This window comes from Temnothorax curvispinosus, unplaced genomic scaffold (assembly GCF_003070985.1).
Source record: "Temnothorax curvispinosus isolate PA1 unplaced genomic scaffold, ASM307098v1 QBEX01013620.1, whole genome shotgun sequence".
Classification (NCBI taxonomy): Eukaryota; Metazoa; Arthropoda; class Insecta; order Hymenoptera; family Formicidae; genus Temnothorax; species Temnothorax curvispinosus.
The window spans coordinates 215,196-224,344 of record NW_020223400.1 but is presented as its reverse complement, the minus strand read 5'-3'; the positions used below and the strand labels follow the sequence as shown (position 1 = coordinate 224,344).

The 9,149-nt window shown below is 35.6% G+C and overlaps 1 long non-coding RNA gene across 1 annotated transcript in view; it reads right to left on the bottom strand.

Annotated features, from left to right (window-relative positions):
- The window catches only part of LOC112463748, a 256,241-nt gene that overhangs the window by 44,289 nt on the left and 202,803 nt on the right, over positions 1-9,149 (bottom strand). The window lies entirely within an intron of this gene.

Genomic DNA, 9,149 nt, shown 5'->3' with positions numbered 1-9,149 from the left:
GTTAGTAGTCTATATTACCTATACATTATTACATTTTCCATTATATCACTACGTGTAGTATAGCATATCGATCAAGCCTACTTAGAACTTGATCCGTTCACTCGTTATCGAGATCTCAACATCTCGAGTACTCGCAACCCGTCGCGTCGCGTAAAAGAGTCACGGTCGGTCTCGCTCCGCGTATACTTGGCGCGAGACACGTATCTCTTGATAATTCGCTAAAATCATCATTATTAACTGTTTTCAAAATATTCAAATCAAATTTTTCATATGCATTATATTATATTAAACTCACAATATGCGAGGAATAAAAAAATGACTAAGTTTTATATATATATACACTGAGAAAAAAATGTTGTAAATTTGACTAAACTCGTTTAATTGTAGTGATTTGTTTAATGCAAATATTAATATATTTAAATCAAATATACGTGAGTAATATCAAGAAATTCTGAATCTATTTGAATATAATATTTTTTGAATTAACAAATGTTAGCTTGACAGCCCGTGACCACTGCATTTAGTTGAATCAAATAATATTTCTTTGAATTTACGATTTTTTTTTCTCAGTGTAGGCAACTTACTTCTTTACATTTTCCGATCAAATAATGACTCGTTCATCACTGATAATCCGTGATAAGTAAGATCCATAGTAATCCATAGTAAGTATAATTCGGAATAAATTGAAAGTTCACACATTTTCACCAGAATTTCCTTGAAGATTTACATTTTCACAAATTATCCCACAAATATTTTTACAAACATTTTAAATTAATCAATTTTAAACACTATTCGTGTGGACGAATAGTGTTACTGTGGAGTAACCGGCATCGATGTGGTAAAGTTTCATATTAAACTCACATGGTACTTCACTTATAAACTCAAAAATAATACTAATGTGTAATTTATAAAATAATAAATGCTTAAATTATACAAATTACTGGCTTTATACAAATTTATCTCGTCACTAATAAAACTTTTTCAGAAACGTGTAACTAGCATACGTGTAACTCCTAAAATACACAAATGCCGTGTCAGTCAAGTAGGAGAAACCAAACGAAACTAAAACCGGCATGGCGAAACCTGATTGTCGCCGGCGATAAAATGAAGTACAGTCAAATTCCGCTGCGAGTCACTATCATAGCTCTATACTCTATTTCTAGAGAAGTAGATATCCACTATTTTTCTTTCAACCACACGTGAAAGGGTGTTTTTGTAAACGTCAATACGCTTTTCGCTTAAAAAGATTAGAACTTTATGCGGCAATAAAACAGAGACACGATGTGTAGATTATTTACGAAGAATATGACACTTATAAAACAAATTCTACTGTCGCGCATTTAAGAACACACGTCTAATCAATTAATTAAGAATCAATTAACACTTATTTTAAGTTCAACAGAATCGATATTTAAGTTCAACAGAATCGATATTTAAGTTAATTTTTTAGATTAATTGCGACACTGAAAAGCGTATTAACGTTTGCGAAAACTGCCTTTTATACGGTTGAAAGAAAAATGGCAAACGAATATACTCACGTTTATAGAACCTTAAGGGGATCCTATAGTAGCGAAATTTAGTTAAAACAAAACCACTTTTAATTGGCTTTACGGAATTGCACAAATTTGGTCTAGAATTAAAGTACGCACAAAAACGAAGATCTATGATAGTGACCCGCAACGGCATTAGACTGTATCTCATTCTATCGCCGTTCAACAGGTTCAGTTCGGTTTATTTTTTATTGCACCACGTATATGCATAATAGACTACTGAGCATTCTCATCGGAGAGCTGTAGTCAAGCTCTAAAGGACAGATATATACTTACTGGGATATCTGTCTTCCCTTGTCTACCCACCACTCCGCCAACCATACAATTGGACAAAAAAGCATATATCCCAGTAAGCATATCTCTGTCCTTTAAATCTTGCCTACAGCTCGCCAATGGGAATGCTCAGTCTGTTATACATATAAGTCTATAAAAACAATTCATAGCATTTTTAAAAATCACACAATCAAAATATTCTCTTTACTTCAGGTCGGAAGAAAATTTGACACAAATTAGTGCATTTACACTAAGTATAATAATCCATTCAAGAAACCGCAATTATACTTTTTAATGTTAACTCAAAATGCACATAGATCCATAAAAGTAATATAAGAAAGCGAAACATCTAAAGCCATTTAATTTTGGGTTACATTTTTTCTATCTCCGTTTAAAAAATGTAATTTCGCTCAGTTCTGCTAAATTCGGCCTCTACGCATCTTCTTTGCCTCGCTTAAAATTTTGTGTAGGTATTAGTTTCGCTTCTTTTGTATAAACTACAAGCGCGCGCCATTTAGCTTCTTTATTATACTAGACACCGCGCGCGCTATTTAGCTTTAACATTATGCTATTACTATTACACTATTAACTCTTTGATACACACAACTGTCAAAATCGGCAATCGGCCAATCGGCTAATCGGCCAATCGGCATTGCGGAAAAGCGACAACAATAAACTTCGATAGATTCGAGTATCGACTTTACATCTCTTTTTTAGATATGGAGGATCATTACACAAAACAACATTTACATCACAATACAAAAATAACCGCGTTTTGAATAAGTAACTTTTTGTTATTTATTTTTGGCGGTGATTGTGCAACCGCACAAATGACGGCACATGGTAAAGCAAGCCGGGATGCAAACTTTGAGACAACCAATCAGCATCGTGGAAAAAAGGTGTCAACTCGTCGATACAATTTCGATGATCGAGATAGTTATGGAATTGCTTACTCATCTCGGTCGACGTTGCATCATAACAACTTGTTGCGCGGTGTATTCTGAGATACCACGTTTCGATGTACAATAAGGGAGCGCGCAAGTGAAAGAAAGACGAATTAAAAAGCCAAGGAAGGCTTGCGAATACTACTCGCCGACCTTAATTTTGCGATGTTATCCACGTGGAGGGTTAAGACGAATTGCAATTTACCAGCGGCGATTTTGGGGCACCCGCAACGTCAGGTCGCGCTTGAATGCTAAAGAATAACAACGCACAAAAGCTCCTTTACAATAAGACTTGCAACAAGTCTTGCCTTCAAGACTATATATTTTTTTACACGGTCTTTTTCAAGGTAAATTGGATTTATAAAAAAGAAATCTGACGTAAAGAATGTCTTCATTAAAAAGTTTCAAATTCAGACAAATGTACTAGCAATATGAAGTTGGTCGTTTTCTCGTAGCAATAAATGAATTTTTAAAGCTTAAAAATATAACGCCACCGAGGAGTGCTAAATAGCTTAATAGTTGTTCAATAGAGCAACCGTTTGTCGAACAAAAGATTCGGGTTCGATTCTTGGATTCGTCACCTCGTGTATACGATACTAAAGATTTTGGATAATATTCCACCCTAATGTAAAGTTATGATTAATGTATTATTTATAAAAAGACACTTTAACCTTTCTGTCAATGAATAATTTTTAACCTAATAATTTTACACCCACTGTGTTTTCGACACATTGCACAAATTAAGACATATTGTGACAATTTCTTTATAGCAGATTCTATAAGCATCGATTTAGGATTTAAAGGTCTTTTGTGTTTCAGGCAGAGAAAACCAGTTCCGGCAGGTAAAGCCCTCTCAATCAAGTGAGCAGTAAATGTAAACAGACGTATTTTATATAGTTCAGAGTTTTTTAATACTCTTTTTATTAATTAATTTTTCATTAGTTGTTTGAGTTTTAATACACAAATGGAGGAGTTATCGAGAGAGAGGAGTTCTTATAATTAGTTAATTATTTATTTAGTCATAACAGTAAAAAATCAGTAATAGCTATCCGGCTACCCATACATTGAACGTTGTACTATTCGATTTCACGGCGACCGTGTTACAAAGATAAAATTATTGTAATATCAAGATAAAATCTATTGAAAATTGTTTCTTATTACACCAAGGATGGAGATCTAAAGCGTCATAAAACAATTCGCGAATTAACATAAAAATTTCAACATTTAAGTCGCTTTAGGTACCCGGATATCCGGTCATTGACAGAAGGATTAATTCTTAAAATATATTTCCATATTTTTATGGACTGAAATATTCAATATAAATTACGAATCCGGCTCATTTTAAAGTACACTATTAGAGAAAGTGTAAGCGGTCAAAAATTCGAAGAGAAATAATTATCCGTAGTTTTTTCGTTATTACAACGTTTCAGTTTACATTGTATCGCGCGTTAAGCGACGAACAGTACCTATCAATCTTCCCCGAACAAAGAACTAGTACTCTGTTATTTATTGCCATTTACTCGATCGTGTTCCGCGGTGCGCCGCGTAATCGGTCGGGTCGATTGGCGATCACGAGGGGCGAATTAAGAACGCGCTTCCATTACGAAAGAAGAACGTACGTAGCATCGCGCACTCCTCTAGACGTCCAGTACACGCCTCAAAGTCGGGCGGAGAAATGCAATCAATCAAAAATTGCACCTAATCGTAGTGATAGTAAAAGCATCTCGCCAGTATCATTACAGCTGCCGCTCGCTTTTCGTTTCGCGCAAGAATCTACGTGAATTGGATACATTCCTTAATTCATCTGTTAACTTTCCGTGCTCGGGGCACGACTCTGTCCCATTTAGATTGCGCGTGATAACTTGAGTACATTCTTATTCTTAAGAGAGAGAAAGAGAGTTACATTAAGGGACACAAACATTCGATGCTTTTATGCAATTCGCGAAAATTAATACGAATAACTTGAACTCGTTGAAATTATTTTACGAGAAGTAGATTGTCATCGTTTCTAATTTTCAGAACTCTATTACACACCGCATTGTACGAACAATTGATCAGTTGCTGCTTAAATCCGTACTTTCCCCCAACAAACTTCATTATTAATTTCGTAAATTAAAGCATGTCTCCCGCGCAGTGAAATCGACACATTAGTTACGCTTTGTTTCGCAGGTGCATAAATTCGCCGATTCACCCTCTCCCGCAATCTTCTTCCGCCAAAGGCGTATACGGTGAGGTGTTCGAAGGAGTACGTCAAGAAGTGAGTGCCAGGGAGAACATATGGCGCGACGTAGTACGCAAGACGTCCATGGCTCAGGGAACAAAGAAAACGTTCCCCTAGTGTCGGGTCAGTTCTGAAGGAAGCGATGCTAAATAGATGGAAATCCGAAAAAATCACGTTGCGGAAGATACAAATCGCGGCAAATGGTTTGATCGTTCTGAGTAGACAAAAACAGGTGGGGAAACAGTAATACTTATCAGTATTTATTTAATAATTAAATATCATGCAATATTTTAGAACTTAATATGTAGGTCATTGAAGAAATATCCGGTTTCGTAATTGCATTCGTCGAAGCTAATAAAAATATATGAAATTGATCAAACAAAGGAAACTTCAAGAAAGTATTCGCGCTTTGTTTTTCTAATTTCTTCTTACAGTAAAGGCAATGCGGATTGCAATTAAATGAAACAGTAATTAGATGTATATGTAAATACAAAACTTTATATTTTTTCTTCTTGTAGATTTACATTATCCGACATTATCGATGTTATATATTATAGGTCAACGAAACCATGCGTGAATGCAATAAAGACATGCGCTAAACATCGGTTTCGCTACTCCTTTATATTCAGTTATAAAGATTATGCCACTTTCTCAGTCGGCGCGTTAGTTACGCTTCGTTCCGCAGGTGCACAAAATAATCGATCCCTTTTGAGCTAAATCGCATAATACGTAATCATGCACATTGCTTCCGTGCAACATTGTGCGCAAGAAAAGATAAGAAGTATGAAAAATGAAATGGCATTGGGACTGACACGTGTGAAGCTAAATTCAGACCGCCGCGCAGAGATAAAAACAGAAAGAAGGGGAAAGAGAAAGAAAGAAAGCGAAAGAGAACAAGAAGCAAAAGGAAACAAGGTATCTTGAGAAATAAAAGCTTAAGAGTATTTTGCGGATAAAATAACTTCTTTTAGAGTAAAATCACGCTTGACAGATTGACAGTTGGAAGACTATCCTCAAATGCAAAGTTATTTTCACTCTCGCGCGTAGAACGACGTATCTCGTTACGTGAGTTTCGCGAAACTTGGCGCACCCCGATCTGCATCGCGAATCAGCAGGATGGGAGAAGCAGAAGGAACACATAGGCGCTGTCCTGCGGACTGGTCTTAATCACGCGATGTTATCGACGCTGAAGATACGGGACACGAGGTTGCAATTTAGCGAAGGCGCGCATCGAGGATGAAAGGCGCGAAGGACGGAGGGCAACGAGGAGAGACTGGAGGAGTGAAAGGGAGCGGGAAGTGGAGGCGAAATAAAAGGAACTTCCAATTAAATTTCTTTCGTTAGCCTGGCGGCAGCCTCCGTCCCGGGCTCTCGCCGCTTCTCGCTCGTTTACTTCTGCGGCGACTGCATTTTTTCCGTCGCGATTATGCGGGCGCCACCTGCCCGCACGTGACTCGCGCGCTGCGAGCGCGGAGCGGAAACGAGCGTGTGCAAGTTGCGATGAACTGGCGTAATTGCGATAATGATATCCGACAGTATATACCGCGTAATTTATCGCGACCCGGCCAACGAGCGACACCGGAGTCTGCGCTTGCGACCGCAAAATAATAAACTGACGGTTTATCTGAGCGTGATATGTGAACGCGAATTTAATTTCGTAGCGGAATCGTCCACAAGCCAGACGACTTGGATTTCGTAGAATTCTGTTGTCTTATCGTATATTTAAGATCCGGGTCAGCATTTGATTGGTCTAGCTATAACGTAAGAACTTAAAGGTCAACTTCTTTTGATTTCTTTCTTTTCAGTTCCAATAATAAATTTACTTTCGTGACAAAACTTGCTTTTAATCTCATCTTTTTTATCCTATTCAACTCCCTTCGATCTATTTTCACTAATTGAAAACGACAACTGGATCGTGCCAATGTGAACCGACCTAATCTACTTTGATGTGTGACTCAGTGAGAATCAACCCTGCTTAAATATATTTTGTAAGGCATTTCAGTAATCTTATTCCTGAGATAGAAGCATTAATGCGATGCTCGAACGTGACTGCTGATTTGTATGAGCGACGTGGGGTGAATTTTATTCCAGTTGCATGCGCGAGGAACAGTCACCTATACGTGAGAGGCACATGGTTCGCCGCGACCGGGACGTGGGTTCCGATGAACAGCCGAACTTGAATAGACGCGATCGGCGCCGAGTAATTAGCGACTGTGCGTATGTCGGACACGTGTGTAAACGCGGCGCGTGTGTACATACGATGGGCACATTCAGACGGAAGAGAATGCCATTTAGAATCATTAATTTTCTGCCATGCTCAGCACGTCGGTCGTAACACGGAGATGTGGAAGACCTATATACGAAGCGATCGATTTTGACGACGGCAGGACGTTCCCTTATACTGTTGACTCGAATTTTATCCTAAAATATACAGGAATGAGCTTGGGAAGTGTTTCCAGATAAAATCAATGAGATAAAATTAAATTGCTAAAATTATTTAAAAATATTTATTGGAAAAAAGTTATATATTTTTTAAATAAAGGGATGTAAATAAAAGATGATTTTTAGTTTTCCGAAATAGAAAAAGAGGTGTATCTGTGGGGAGAAGAGAACATTATATTCCATACAATCACATTAGATTTTACAACGCGATATCATCGATACATAAGTGGATATAAGTAAAAATCTCAGCAACATTATAAGTGAATCTTTTCATACGTCAAAGATTCTCATGAAAGCTAAAGTTTGATTGAATAGAGCTTATTCTGTTCTGTCAGACATATATACGAGAAGGTGTGGAATTATTTACAAAAATAACATTTTTGCATTTATTTTCGTATTTTTTAGCAATTTTTTAATTTATTTACTTTATATTAATTTTCTATTTCGTATTTTTTTCATGGAATTATCCTTAATATTTTGACTGTCATGTCGTATCTGACGCATAAATTTCTGCAAAAGTTCCGCCACCCAGTGGTGAAGACGGTTTTATTTATCCGATTAAAATAATTTTAATTACTAAATATTTCAAACATAAAAAAATAAGTGATATAAATCATATTAAGTCATTAAAAAAATAATAAAGTATACTAAATATGCACTAGATTTATTAAAAAGATTTTTTTCATTTCTCTCTACTTATATCTGTTTCAATCACAAAAAGATCTATTATTTCGATTTGTGAGTGACAGCACAATGTCACGTGGCAAATTTTTTCACAATACTGTAAACTCGCGATATTTAACGGCATTCTAAATTTAATTCCAGTTTGCACGAAAAATTCAAAATTGTTTGCTTTTCGGATAGAAGTTCTTTTGTTCTCATTCTTATTATTTCTTCTTATTACTTTTAAATTAGATTAAATTATTATTCGTACTTTTCTTCAAATGTTTATTATACATATAAAAATGTATATAAATGTGTAAATGATTGTCTGCAATTGACGAAACTCGGGTCTTAAGCCTAAATGACTACACGTAGTCATCCTTGCGGAAATGTTACACAGTGGGGATCAAAAAATAGCATCATCTGTTGTAAAAGGAGAGAGTACTTATACGCATCGATAAAATATCGTCTGTAGCTATGGATAAATTTCTGAATGTGGCATTGGGCCTGGTAAGTTTGAGAGACTTGGAGAACGCTGACATAACCGATGGTCGGTGACTAAGTTTACAGCATTGTAATAATGTAAAAAATTCATAATTAAGACAATAATTTAATTGAAGTTGATTTAATCAATTTAGTAAACTTAAATAAAATGTAATATAATAATTTGTTACGAATAAGATATTGCCTTACAATATTTGCGTTGCAATATTTAATTTTTGGAATATTGTACAAAAAGTTTCGTATCATCAAAGGGTATATAAAATATTTAAAATATACATTCATAAAAAATATTACTAAAATATATAGAAACTATGATGCGTCAGAATTACAGTGAAAGAATCAAAGAATCAATAATCAAAATTTTGTTGATTCTTTACAAAAACAAAAGTCATCTAGATTTTGTTTTTAAAAGTTATGTTTTAAAAAAACTTTTATTTAGATTAAAGTTCTTCTATGCATAGTCTAGCAAGATATTTGCAAGAATAGATTTACTCAAAGAATGTCAAGAAACAAATCACACTAAATAAAAAATCATGTACCGACAAAGCTCTG